Source organism: Sorex araneus, chromosome 2 (genome assembly GCF_027595985.1).
Source record: "Sorex araneus isolate mSorAra2 chromosome 2, mSorAra2.pri, whole genome shotgun sequence".
Lineage (NCBI taxonomy): Eukaryota > Metazoa > Chordata > Mammalia > Eulipotyphla > Soricidae > Sorex > Sorex araneus.
In genome coordinates, this window is record NC_073303.1 from 220,810,131 (window position 1) to 220,823,369 (window position 13,239).

At 36.7% G+C, this 13,239-nt stretch overlaps 1 pseudogene; it reads right to left on the minus strand.

Annotated features, from left to right (window-relative positions):
- Nucleotides 1–4,737: 4,737 nt before the first annotated feature.
- On the minus strand, nucleotides 4,738–5,662 carry LOC101538497 (olfactory receptor 6C2-like; annotated as a pseudogene).
- Nucleotides 5,663–13,239: the final 7,577 nt, after the last annotated feature.

Sequence of the window (13,239 nt, forward strand, 5' to 3'; positions counted from 1 at the left end):
CTGAAGTAATTTTTAAAAAATCCAAATAGCTGCTGAATGCATAACAGAAGTTGTAATTAGGGCTTTATTGCCATTCCTTAGTCAATGAACTATAAAGTTGTTTGGACCATAGAAAATATCAAAATTATCACATTTTCTTTTTTGTCTTTTTGGGTCACACCTAGCGATGCACAGGGGTTACTCCTGGCTGATGGACTTAGGAATTACACCTGGTGGTGCTCAGGGTACCATATGGGATGCTGGGAATCAAACCCAAGTTAGCTTCGTGCAAGGCAAATGCTCTACCCGCTGTGCTATTGCTCCAGCCCCTCACATAGTTCTTAACTGATTGCTGAAAGCACTTTATAAAACTTAGAAAATCCTCTAGACAAGTTCACATATTTTTGTCAAACCAGAAGGAAACTTATTGTTTGTATGTTTTGGGGTCACATCTTTGTGTTTCCCAGTCTTACTCCTTTCTCTGAGTGTAGGAATAACTCCTGGTGGTGCATTGGGAACATGCAGGGTGCTGTGACCAAACCCAGGTCGACTAAGTGCAAGGCAGCTGCCTTCCCAGCTGTCCTATTGCTCTAGTTCTGAACTAGAAGGAAATGGTAGGAGAAAACAACTCTGATGGGTCGACATATATTTTGAAGTTAAGGATGAGGTAAAAATATAATAAAATAAAAAGGTAAACTCTCTGACATAAAGTAGATTTTAAGGGACTACAAAAAAGTGCCTATTCTATTCAGGATGACACGAGTGAACAACTTGTAGATGACAGACAGCAGGCAGATTGGGAGATAGTTGCCAATGTCCTGGATGTCTCCCTTCTTGTACAACAGAACAGTCCTACTGGTTTTTCACTGAGATGGAACCTTGCATTCAGACTAGTAGCATGTGAAGAGTTGAGCCAGTGTATTGATGAGTACTGGTGGCAGATTCTTCAGGTGTTCGGGTCTGACCTTGTCCAGACCAGGTACTGTACACGTCTTTACCAACAAAATGGTGTGTCGGATTTCAGTAGGGAGAACATTGGGAGCGACATATCCATCCTGCGGAATTTGGTATGTGGGCAGGTGGACATGGCTGTCAAAGAGATCTGAGTAGAAGTCGTGAATAATCCTCTCCATTGCCCTTCTGGGAGATGTGATAGATCCATCCTTGGAGGGCAGTAATCTTGGTCTTGTAGTTGGCAAAGAACAGGAGAGTGTTGCGAATACTTTTCCCGGCTTTTGCTGCACTGGCCAACACTGCTGCTCTTCTCTCTTTGAGGTCTTCCTTTATCGCATCTCTGCACAGCTTTTTTGAGCTCGGACGTTAGCTTGTGGTTGCCTGAGGCTTGTGCCAAACCACATTGATGAATGAGCTCAAGAGTTTCCGAAGACAGGCATCTGTTTGTGGCTTTCCCACTCTCGGCATTCTTCGCACAGACATGGAGGGGCTGAACCAGTCACTCGTATTCCTCGACGATGTTGTCAAGGACGGCATCTTCTCACATTGCTGCAGTAGTGCCAAAGAGCTCCTAGTTGGTGCTCATTCTGGGAGTGGCCTTCTTAGACTTAAATATTGCAGACTTTTCTCCCTGCTCTGTGAAGTAGAATTTTGCACGAAGGAGACCGTGGTCCGATCCTGTTTGGAATTTTGGGACAACAGTGACATCGGTCAGGCAAAACATTCGATTGAATATGATGCGGTCAATTTCATTGTGGAACTGTCCACCGGGAGACTCCTATGCTGAGCATTTAGATTCAGCCTTCTGGAACTGTGAGTTACCATGGATAGTCTTGATCAACATTATGAATTCAGACAGTCTCTCACCCTGATCCTTCCATTCTAGGCCATGTGTCCCAATGTGAGTTCTTCGGGCGACCTTCTCGGACCTATCTTGGCATTAAAATCACCAACAATGATCTTGTAGAAGGTGTGGTCTTCTTTATAGAACTTTTCCAGTTCCATGTAGAACCTCTCAATTTCTTCTTCATCGTAGTTGGAAGTTGGTGAGTAGACAATGAAGATAGAAACTGCAGGCATTGAGCCACATCTATTCAAGCATAATCATCCAATTCGGGTTGGTAGGCATTCGAATGAATCGATGCTCATGGCCAACTTTGTGTTGACAAGGACACCAACGCCACCAACCAACACCTCTGTTGTCGCATGTTCCGAGGAACAATTCTTCTGCAATGTCGAAAATGGCGTGATGTGATTGATGTCTCCTCATTTCGGTCAAACCAATGACATTGTACTTGATCTTCTGTGTTTGCACCAGCAGGTCCTCGATGGATGCTTCTGATGCCAGTGACTGTGCATTGAAAGTACAGACAGTCATTTTAGTCTTTCTAGTCAGTCTAGTTCGTCCCTGAGATTTTTTCAGCCTGTTCTTGCTCATATTTATTAATGCAGCTATATTGGGGGCTCTTTCAGTGACAGATGAATGAGACCAATTGTTGTTACTGTTGTTGGCATATCAAATATGCCACGGGTAGCTTGCTAGGCTCTGCCGTGTGGGCGGGATACTCTCGGTAGCTTGCCGGGCTCTTCGAGAGGGACGGAGGCTTTTAGGGCAGCCTCCAATTGTCCTTAGAGGTGTTACCATGGTTCACACCAAATTTGAATAGAATATTCATCCTGAATAGAATAGGCAGAACACTAGATGAAGGACAACCATGCGAGCAAGCTGGGTTCCGAAGGGGATTCAGCACGATAGACCATATCCACACAGTGACCAAACTCATTGAAGTTTCGAGAGAGTTCAAGATGCCACTCTGTCTAATGTTCATCAACTTTAAGAAGGCCTTTGATTCTGTTGAGACTGAGGTGGTCATCGAAGCTCTGGCCAAACAGGGCGTTCAAAATCAGTATATCAAAATCCTCCGTGAGCTGTATTGTGGATTCACCACCAGGATCTCACCATTCTACAGGGAAGTGATGATTGATGTAAAGAGAGGGGTGTGGCAGGGTGATACCATTTCACTGAAACTTTTCAGTGCCACCGTAGAGAACATCATGTGACGACTGGAATGGGAAGGAATGGGAGTGAACTATACTAGACGGTCGGCAACTATACCACCTCCACTTCACTGATGACATCGTTCTCATAACACCAAACATTAGCCAAGCTGCATAAATGCTGGCCGACTTCGACCACGAGTGTGGAAAGATCAGACTGCAGCTGAATCTCAACAAGACGATGTTCATGAAAAACGAACTGGTCCCTGAAGCTCCATTTGCTCTCAATGAAATGAACATCTCCGAATGCAGCAGCTATGTGAACCTGGGTCGAGAAATCAATATGAGGAACGACTTGGCACTAGAACTGTGCAGGAGAAAGAGAGCAGTGTGGAATGCCTTCAAGAGCGTCGAAGAAGTGGTTGAGAGAACAAAGAACCTCCGGGCACATCTTTTCGATTCCACCGTTCTTCCACCACTAACATATGCCTCAGAGACCTGGGCCCTATGCAAACAGGATGAGAACGCTATTAGGGTATCCCAAAGAGGAATTGAAAGAGCTATGCTGGGAATATCATGTCTCACTCAAGTGAGAGAAGGAATCCGGAGTTCTGAATTCTGTTGATGATCAAAAATCAGGGATACTGTCTTGTTTGCCAAGGCATCAAAAATCAGATGGGCCGGTTATGTAATGCGATTCAGAGAAGACCATTGTACTAGAGCTGTTACCAACTGGATTCCATGGGACGTCAGAAGATATCGTGGCTGCCCACCAACCAGATGGTGAGATTTCTTCGTCAAATCCCTGAATGAATGATTTGAGGCTCTTCCCGTACCTAGAGCAAGGAGAAATCATTGGGCTGCACTCGCACGAGACAGGGACAAATGGAGACATTGCTGGCAATCACTCTAGCAAATCGAAGATCAACGGGACTGCAAGTGATACAAATGATACAAAAAAGTGATCCAAGTGTGGATCACTGAACCAAGAGGCCTACATCTCCTTGAGCACTATCATTAGGAGTACTGCATGATATTCTGAGCACTGCTTGGTAGTACGAAAAATAAAGTAAAATAAAAACAAAGAAGAGCTGTAAACGGGAATTTGAGATGATGTCATTGACCATATTATACTAAAGAAAAACACCAAAAAACACTAAATAGGTAATTCTTTTTTCTTAGAGAACATGTTGATCAAAACTCATATGAAAAAGGTAGTAAGTTTATAGCCATGTTAACAAAACATTCCTAAAAAGCAAATATTTTTGATAGAGATTATTGAAATGAGAAAGCTTATTTCAAAATCATTTTTGATAGTTAAACTTTGTTCACTTTCATGTAACTATAAACATTTGTTAGTTACCTTTTATTTATTACATATGCATGTACATAGAGATGACATATAGATATGAACTAGACATAAAATCATTTACATAGACATACTGCCAATCAATATATGGGGTGATTATTATTGATTCATAAAATAATTTTCAGTTAGAAGTTTTTGCATTTTAATCAGGGAAGCTAGTCTATATGGAGAAGAGTGACTTGATCACCATTGGTATACATTTTAAAAGATTACAAAGGGACTAAATACATAAGGCTTGAGTTTGCTGCATGTTTAATTACCATACTCTTAATTTCTTCAGAGCAGTAGTTTTTGTGTTTTTTTTTTATTTTATTTTTAAAAGGAGGCACACCAGGAATTTCCCAAGGCTTACTGCTTGATTTGATTTTCAGGAATCACTCTCAGCTGTACTCCTGGGGCAACCCTGATTAGCTACATGCAAGGCAACTTCCTTAACTCTAGTGATATCTCAAGAGCAGTAGTTTTTTAAAAATATCATTTAAGGCATTTTTCACTTGCTTGTTTCGAAGAGTATAAATAAATGGGTTTAACATGGGAGAGATGGAAGTAACTAATATTGATACTCCTTTATTACTAGCCATTTCATCTTTTGCAGAAGGTTTGATATAGATGAAGATACAGCTGCCATAAGTGATGGAAACCACAATCATGTGGGAGGAACAAGTGGAAAATGCCTTTTTCTTTTGCTGAGCAGAGGGGAACCCAAGAATTGTGTGAACGATACTTCCATAGGACCAAACCACAAATGTGAGAGTAACTAGTAGGATAAATGAAGAGCAGAAAAGAACCATCTTCTCTATGAATTCTGTATCCGAACATGAGATCTTCAGGAGGGGATTAGCATCACAGATATAGTGGTCCATTACAGAGTCACAGAATTCCAGTGTCAGCGCATAGCCAAGTGGTGGTATCATGAGCAACAGTGTAATTAACCAACAGCCAGAGAGTAGCTTTTTGCAGACCAGGGGATTCATGATAGTCATGTAATGAAGGGGTTTGCAGATGGCTACATAACGGTCATAGGACATAGTTGCCAGAAGAAAGAATTCTACTATTCCAAATAAGTCTGTGAAAAATAACTGAGATATACAAGCGTTATAGGTAATGGTTCTATCTCCTGTTGCTATACTGTACAAGAATCTAGGGATACAGGCAGATGTGAATGAGATTTCTAAGAAGGAAAAGTTTTGCAGAAAATAGTACATGGCAGTTTTAAGGTGAGCATCCACAATGGTAAGAATGATGATGACCAGGTTTCCAACAAGGCTCAACATGAAGAAATATAAAAAGTATAATCTGCAGTTGTGGATCATCTGTCAATCCCAGGAGGATGAATGTGGTTATTGCTGTGTGATTTCTCATTCTTGGTTTCTGAGTCTTCTTGATCTGTGTGTAAAAGGGAGAGAGATGAGTGAATAATGAAGAAAAAGAAAACAATGTTTCTTTCACTTAGATTTTGTTTAGAAATATCAATTTATTAGTTTTTTATTTGACTTGTATTCCAAATCCTATGTACTTTTCAATAGTTTAATGGCATTCACTTCATTTGAGGCCTTGATTTTTAATATCATAAAGAAAACTTAAGTGAAGGTATTTCACATGGAATCAGATATGGAATGTTTATAAATGTGCACCTTTGTCTATACAATGACAATATAGTTTAACAGGCCAAAGAAACAGTACTGCAGATAAGCTTTTGCTTTACATATTTTCAACCCAGGTTAGATCCCCAATACTGCATGTGGTCCCCTGGGTTTTGTCAGGAGTAATCCCTTAGGGGGTGCTAAAAGTATGCCCAGTCTAACTTGGCTAGGTATGGTCCAAAGCAAACAATAAATAAATTAATAAATAAAACAAAAGATGAAAAATGAAAAAAGAAAGAATTTCTTTAAATTTTATAATGGGGAAGATTCAGGTAAACCTGAATTATTTTTGGTATTTCTGGCTTTGAATACAAGAATTCTTTCAGGCTCTGCTCTGGGAAATATATCTGGTGCTGAGGATTGAACCTGGGTCACCTAGTAAGGACAGTACTTTAAACCCTGTATTATTTTTCCAGATCTATGGTCATGAGTTCAAAAGTCCCCAAACATTGATATAACTGCCATCTTGATTCATTTTCTAACATATGAGACGAATACAGATTGTTTATTTCTTAAAGCAAATATCATTAAATAAGAAATTTCTAGACATTGCCTAGGAAATGTCTAGAAATTTCTAGACAACACCTATGGTTTGTAAGCAACAGTCATTTTTAGATTAATTCAACAATACAATCCAAGGAACATAGAATATTTTGCATCATTATCAAAACTTGCTTTACCTTCTTATCTAATCTTTAGAACAGGATTATTCACAGCATATATTTCATAAGTATAATGGCATAAAGAAATTAAACGATTTCTTTTTCTTCTATAAACCAAAATCCAGCTTTTATTTTTATTAATCCACCTGAATATTTTTTGTGGATAATTTATAACTCTTGGAATATTTATCATTGAAGACCTCCAGAACCCAGCCACAGCCATGCTCAAGGCCACTTTCTACATGTTCGGACAAGTCTCATGCAAGAAGGCACCGGCAGAGGCATCCAGGTATGTGGGACCTGGGGCCGAGATCTCCAAGGCTGCTCAGATTGGGACTGGGCCTTTTTCACCCAGATTCCCCATTTTTCAATAGCTAGGCAGTCACACCCAGAAACTGCACCCGGTGCCGTGTAATCTCATCAACGGCCAATATCCAGAGATTATACAACCAAGCTTCTGGAAGCAACATCTGATAACCTAGTTATCCCTCTTGAAGAACCTGACAAGCTACCGAAAATTTATTGCCCGCATAGGGGAGAGCCTGGCAAGCTTCCCATGGCATATTCCTATGTCAAATACAGTATCAATGATGGGTCTCATTTCCCTGACCCTGAGGAGCCTCTAATGCAGCACCGTTGGGAAGGATTAGTAAAGAGAGGCTGCTAAAATCTCACGGCTAGGACGAATGGCGACATTACTGGGCCTGCTCGAGCAAATCAATGATCAAAGAGATATCAGTGATATAGTGATTTATCATATATTTTCATTCTGTATCTTATGACTATTGAAAATCAACGACATGCAAGGCATATTCCTGAACTCTGGTTAAGGAATAATTTATTATTAATAATTCAATAATAATTTCATAGAATTATTAGTTAATTTAAATGGAATCTGAAGTTTTAATTTATATATTTTAAATTGTATAATAAAATATTTACCTACCTCCAGCAGAAAGTAGAAAGTCTTTCAAACTTTACAGTCACCTGGAAATAGAGGGAGGATTGATTCAGTTTGCAGGCTATGGAGAACACATTAATCACTGTCCTAATACTGAAAGCAAGACTAGTTTATATCACATTAGAAAAAATGGAACCCGAGATTATGTATTCAATTAGATTAGTACTTCAAAGGAGGGATAGTGTTGGTGGATGTGATATGTTGGTATTGTACTGCAAAACATAAATAATTATTTACACTCTTGTTATGCATTGTATCAGGACAAATTAAATCAATTTTATAGATAGAGAAGAACATGTAATAGCCAGCATTTCTAGATTCATTGATTTATGCAACACTTGAGCTTAAGGATTTCGTAAATTTTATACCTGGGAGATTTTTCTGGAGACCTGCTGAAACAACATGACTAAATGCTGTGGAAAAAAAAAACATTAGAAACCTTCATATACTTGATTCTTCTCTCATTTTTACATATGTCTTTTAATTCGTGAAAGGTACATTGTACTGTTATCTAACAAATTAACATTTATTCATAAAAAATAAAAAATAATCAATAAGAAAAACACCTATTTTGTACATGCATTTTGTCTTTCAGTATTGCATAACAGTGACCATAGATTATTAGATAATCTATCATAGATCATTTTGTTTCTAATTTTTGTGCTACACTCAGCAGTGCTTAGGTCTTAGTCCTTGGTCTGCACTCAGGGATCACTCCTGATGGTGCTTGAGTGATCACATGTGTTGCTGGGGATTAAACCTTGGTAAGATGTGTGCAAAGCAAGTACTCTGTTTGCTATTCTATTTCTCCATATTCTTGATTATTTTAAAGGTTAGAAGAGTGAAAAAGAATGTATTTAGAGAGATTTGCATATGGACAGCTATTCACTCTTTGTGGCCCTCCTCAGAAACCACTTTAGGATGGCATTGATCGTCTCATCTTTCCTTTTTCAAACATGGTTTTCAAATTTTATCGTTTTATCACAATTTTGTGCAAAGGCAAAAGAATATGATGACCACTTTCTTGTTTGGAAAGGGATTATATTTATTAGTGTAGTTTTAGGAGCAAACTGTAACAATATGTAAATAAGCAAGACAGTTTTGTATTTGAGAATTTTTTTGACATCTTATTGAATGGGAGAAAATATTACAGGTAACATACATTTGACAATCTGGTTGTTTCATGACTTCCTAATAAATTCACAAAATTAAATCAGAATACTGGCTGTTAAAACCTGGGAGAAAGAACTGAGCAGAAAGAGAGACACAGAGATGGCTCTTATGCATATAAAAAAAAAACCCAACTCATTATAACTAGTTATCAGTGCAACAGAAATCAAAACATTAACAAAATATCAGCTCAAACCTGTGAGAATGTCTAGCATGAAGCTAACCAGACACCAGCTCCCTGCTGCAGGTAAGGAGAAAGGAAACTTCAAACCCTGTAAATAGGAATACAAACTGTTTTTAGTCTCCATGAAAAGCAATAGAAAATATCTGAACAAACTAAAAATAGATCAATCATATGTTGCAGTAGGTTAGTAACTAAGTAGTGTTAAAATTGTGTATTTCTAAAATTAATATATTTGTAACTTAAGATTACAGATTTCATGTAAATAGAATATGTTCATGAATAAAGTTATGAATAACATAACTTATGAATTATGTTATGAATAACGAATGTTGTTAGTTAATAATGTTGTTAGTTAATGTTAATAGCTATGAATTAGTTATGAATAACAAATTAAATATTTGTAAAATTCGATTAATAAATATAGAGTAAACAGAGAAGTGATCACCAACTACATTGTAGTCGAAGGCCATGTGGGGGAAGGGAGTTGCGGGCTGAATGAGGGCTAGAGACTGAGCACAGCGGCCACTCAACACCTTTATTGCAAACCACAACAGCTAATTAGAGAGAGAAAACAGAAGGGAATGCCTTGCCACAGTGGCAGGGTGGGGTGAGGGGGAGATGGGATTGGGGAGGGTGGGAGGGACACTGGGTTTACGGGTGGTGGAGAATGGGCACTGGTGAAGGGATGGGTTCCCAAACTTTGTATGAGGGAAGTATAAGCACAAAAGTGTATAAATCTGTAACTGTACCCTCACGGTGATTCTCTAATTAAAAATAAATAAATTTAAAAAAAATAAATATAGAATAAAATAACAATTTATAAGAATAAATACATTTCTTATATTAAAAAACACAGTAAAGTAAAATCTTTTCAAATATAGTTTATAAAAATACTTTAAGGGAATAGAGTTTAAAGTTTCTTAATCTTTTATATAATAGTATACACATAACAATACAAAAAATATATCTTCATTTTTTTCTGCTGATTTACTGTAGAAAAGTTTATAATTTTTAGGAGTATTTTTATGGAGGGTTTGAGGTTTTTCTACGTACAATATTATGTCATCTGGAAGTAGTAATAGATTAACTTCTCTACCAATTTTTATTCATGAAATTTCTCTGTCTTGTCTAATTGTGTTAATTAGGCTTTTCAGTATGATGTTGGATACAAGTAGTATTTATGGATATCTTTGACTTGCTTCTGTCATAAAAAGTTAGTATAGATTTTCTCATTTAATGATGTTAGATCTGAGTTGTGCATATATTGTCTTTATGATATTGACATAGGCTTCTATATTTCCATTTGATTAAGAGTTTTTATTATAAATGTTTGCTTAATGTTGTCAGAGAAGTCAAACACTGAAATATATCTAGCACTCAGTCCAACAAATTAAACAACATTCGTGTTAACTATCTATTTCTGAAAGAAATAGCGAGCAAAAAGAAATGAAAACAGCCCTGCTACAGACCTGAGGGAGCAGCATCATTTAACTAACCAACTTCTTCAAGGCAATTTAAGGATGCAACGTGATTTGGTTGCAGGTCAGCCATTTGCAAGGCAAGTGCATCCATTAATGGTTCGAAGGTATTATGTAATGACACAGAAAAGCACTTCTAAAACTCAAAAGGAATCATAAAACTCCGTAAATAGACAAAATAATTCTGAGAAAAAATATTCCCAGATTTTAGGTTTAACTACAAATCTTTAGAAATCTAAATCTGATAATAGAAAAAAAGGTAAACTCTAAGACCACTAAATTGAATTGACATAAAGTCTCAAATGTCTGAAAGCTCTTTTACAACAAATTAGTGTACAAGAACCCCTAACCTTATTAGAGCAAAGAGAACCACTTCAACAAATTGTGCTGGGAAATCTGGTTGGCCAAATAGTTAGTGCAAAAATGAATGTATGTCTCTATCTCGTGCCATTCAAAAAGGTTAACTCACAGTATAATTAAAGACCTTAATCACAAATCTGTAACTATAAAGTACTTTTTTGAAAACATTGGAGAACTCTTCCAAGCTTTTACCTGAGAGGAGCCTTAATGATAAATCACAAAGGAAAATCAGATAAAAAAGGAAATAAATAAATGAGAGTATAGCATACTTATAAAATATTCTACATTGCTTTTGTAAAAGTTTCAAATGGCTTATCAATTTGGGAGTATTGATTGCAATATTGCACATAGAATATCTAGGAATAAAGGAGATTAAAATTTTTTTGTTTGTTTTTGTTTGTTTGGGACCCACCTGGCAGTTCTTAGGGATGACTCCGGCCCTTGGCTCTGAGCTCAGGAATCACTCTAGGCAGGTCTTGGGGTCATCACGGGATGTGAGAATCAAATTCAGGTCAGCCATTTGCAAGGCAAGTGCACTTTCCTCTGTACTATCGCGCTGGCTCAAGGAGTTAAAATTTTGACCCTTTATTATTTTCTCTGGTATTATCCTTATTGCCCATATTACTTGTTATTTGATTTAATCTGAAGCTTATGATATTACATTTTTACATTAAATAAAATCCTTTGTGATCAGTGTTTTGCATTTTCTGTATTATTCATATAACAGGTGAATTTTGCTGACTATAAATATCTTTTATTAGTTAAGTAATTAAGGCCAGAGGCTGTACTATTTTTAGTATTTCACTGTCACTGTCATCCCGTTGCTCATCAATTTGCTTGAGCGGGCACCAGTAATGTCTCCATTTTTGATACTTGTTGTTACTGTTTTTGGCATATTTAATACTCCACGGGTAGCTTGCCAGGCTCTGCGGTACAGGCGAGAGATACTCTCGGTAGCTTGCCAGGCTATAAATCATTCTATTTTCAAATTTTTTCTCAAGCATTATTATGTAAAAATTATATGGGAAGATATTTTCAATAGTTAACAAAAACATAAAGTAAATCATTTTCCTCCATGGTAACACACAAAGAAATTCAACACTAAGAATACTATTAGCTAACTCTACTGTGGTTTCTAGATATTTACTCTAGATTTATCCATAAGAACTCTAAGTTTGAATTTTATCAGTGCCTAGATTATTCAGGTTTTATTTTTCCCTATCAAATATGACAGATGACAGTCATGACTTTCTAAAAATTAAAATAAGTCTAATTAGTAAGCTAATAATATGTGATAACAGCAATAATTTCATCTCAAAAGGAGAATAACCATCTAGTAATCTGAATATGTTCAACAATCTTTTTAAATTGAACTTTCTTAAGTAAATGAGAAAATTCCTCAACTTGCACTTTAAGAGTGTCATTTGAACTCAAAACCATTGATCCACCTCACAGTCCATGTCTATCATTGGTGATAGTCAGAAGAATGAATTTTGAAAAAACAAATTATTCAATGCATATTTTCTTTTTAGTGCATTTCCATTTAATTAAATTGATAATCCCAATTGCAACAATGTTATTTTGGTTCTAATAGGTGATATAGGTTTACCTTCGTATAAACAATATTTTGGAACTTACAGTATGAAGAATCTTACTTCAAAGTATTCAGAAAGTTATTTTATTCTAATGAGTAATTTGAATTCATTTGAAACAGTGCTTAACCTAATCATCCAAAAAAGAAAAAGTAAATGGAATATATGAACTTTCATGAAAAATTGTTTCTATCAAGTGTGATTATTTTGTATTTCATTGTCTAGAACAAAATGACAAAGAAATATTTTCTGAAAATATCTGGCTTGTTACTGCCCTTTTTTTTAAAAAAAAAGAGGCAAAAATTATCTTACACCAAAAAACTAGAATGTAAAAAAAAAAAGAAATATGCTAGTATCACAAAATTCTAGAATACTTACCAATAGTATGGAAGATCATAAAGCCTCAGTTGAACACATAACCATAATAGTTCTACCATAGTTTTAAGTGTCTTTCCTTGTTACCACCCCATTGATGGGATATTAAGAATTTTCAGTTAATCTTGCAATAAACAGTCATTTTTGAAGAACTTAATACACTTTCAATTAAGGAACTGATTTTTGGCAACAGTACTAAAACAAAACTGTTTCTGTAAAAGTCTGACAAATATAAAATGACTTTCAAAAGATACAGAAACAGATACAACCTAATTGCTCTAGACAAAGATCAACTTTCTTTTTGTTCATCGGTGGAACAAGTAGCAATTCTCAGGACTTACGTGGATCACTCCAGTTGGTACTGGGCAGCCGACCTGGCATGCAAAGCATGCACCATACCTGCTCTACTTCCTCCAACCCAAGGATAGAATTTTAAAGACTGGCTTGGGATAAATGTCTTATTACCACGGTGTCTTATGATATATAACTCACTCTGTGTAAAAGTGAATGGCCC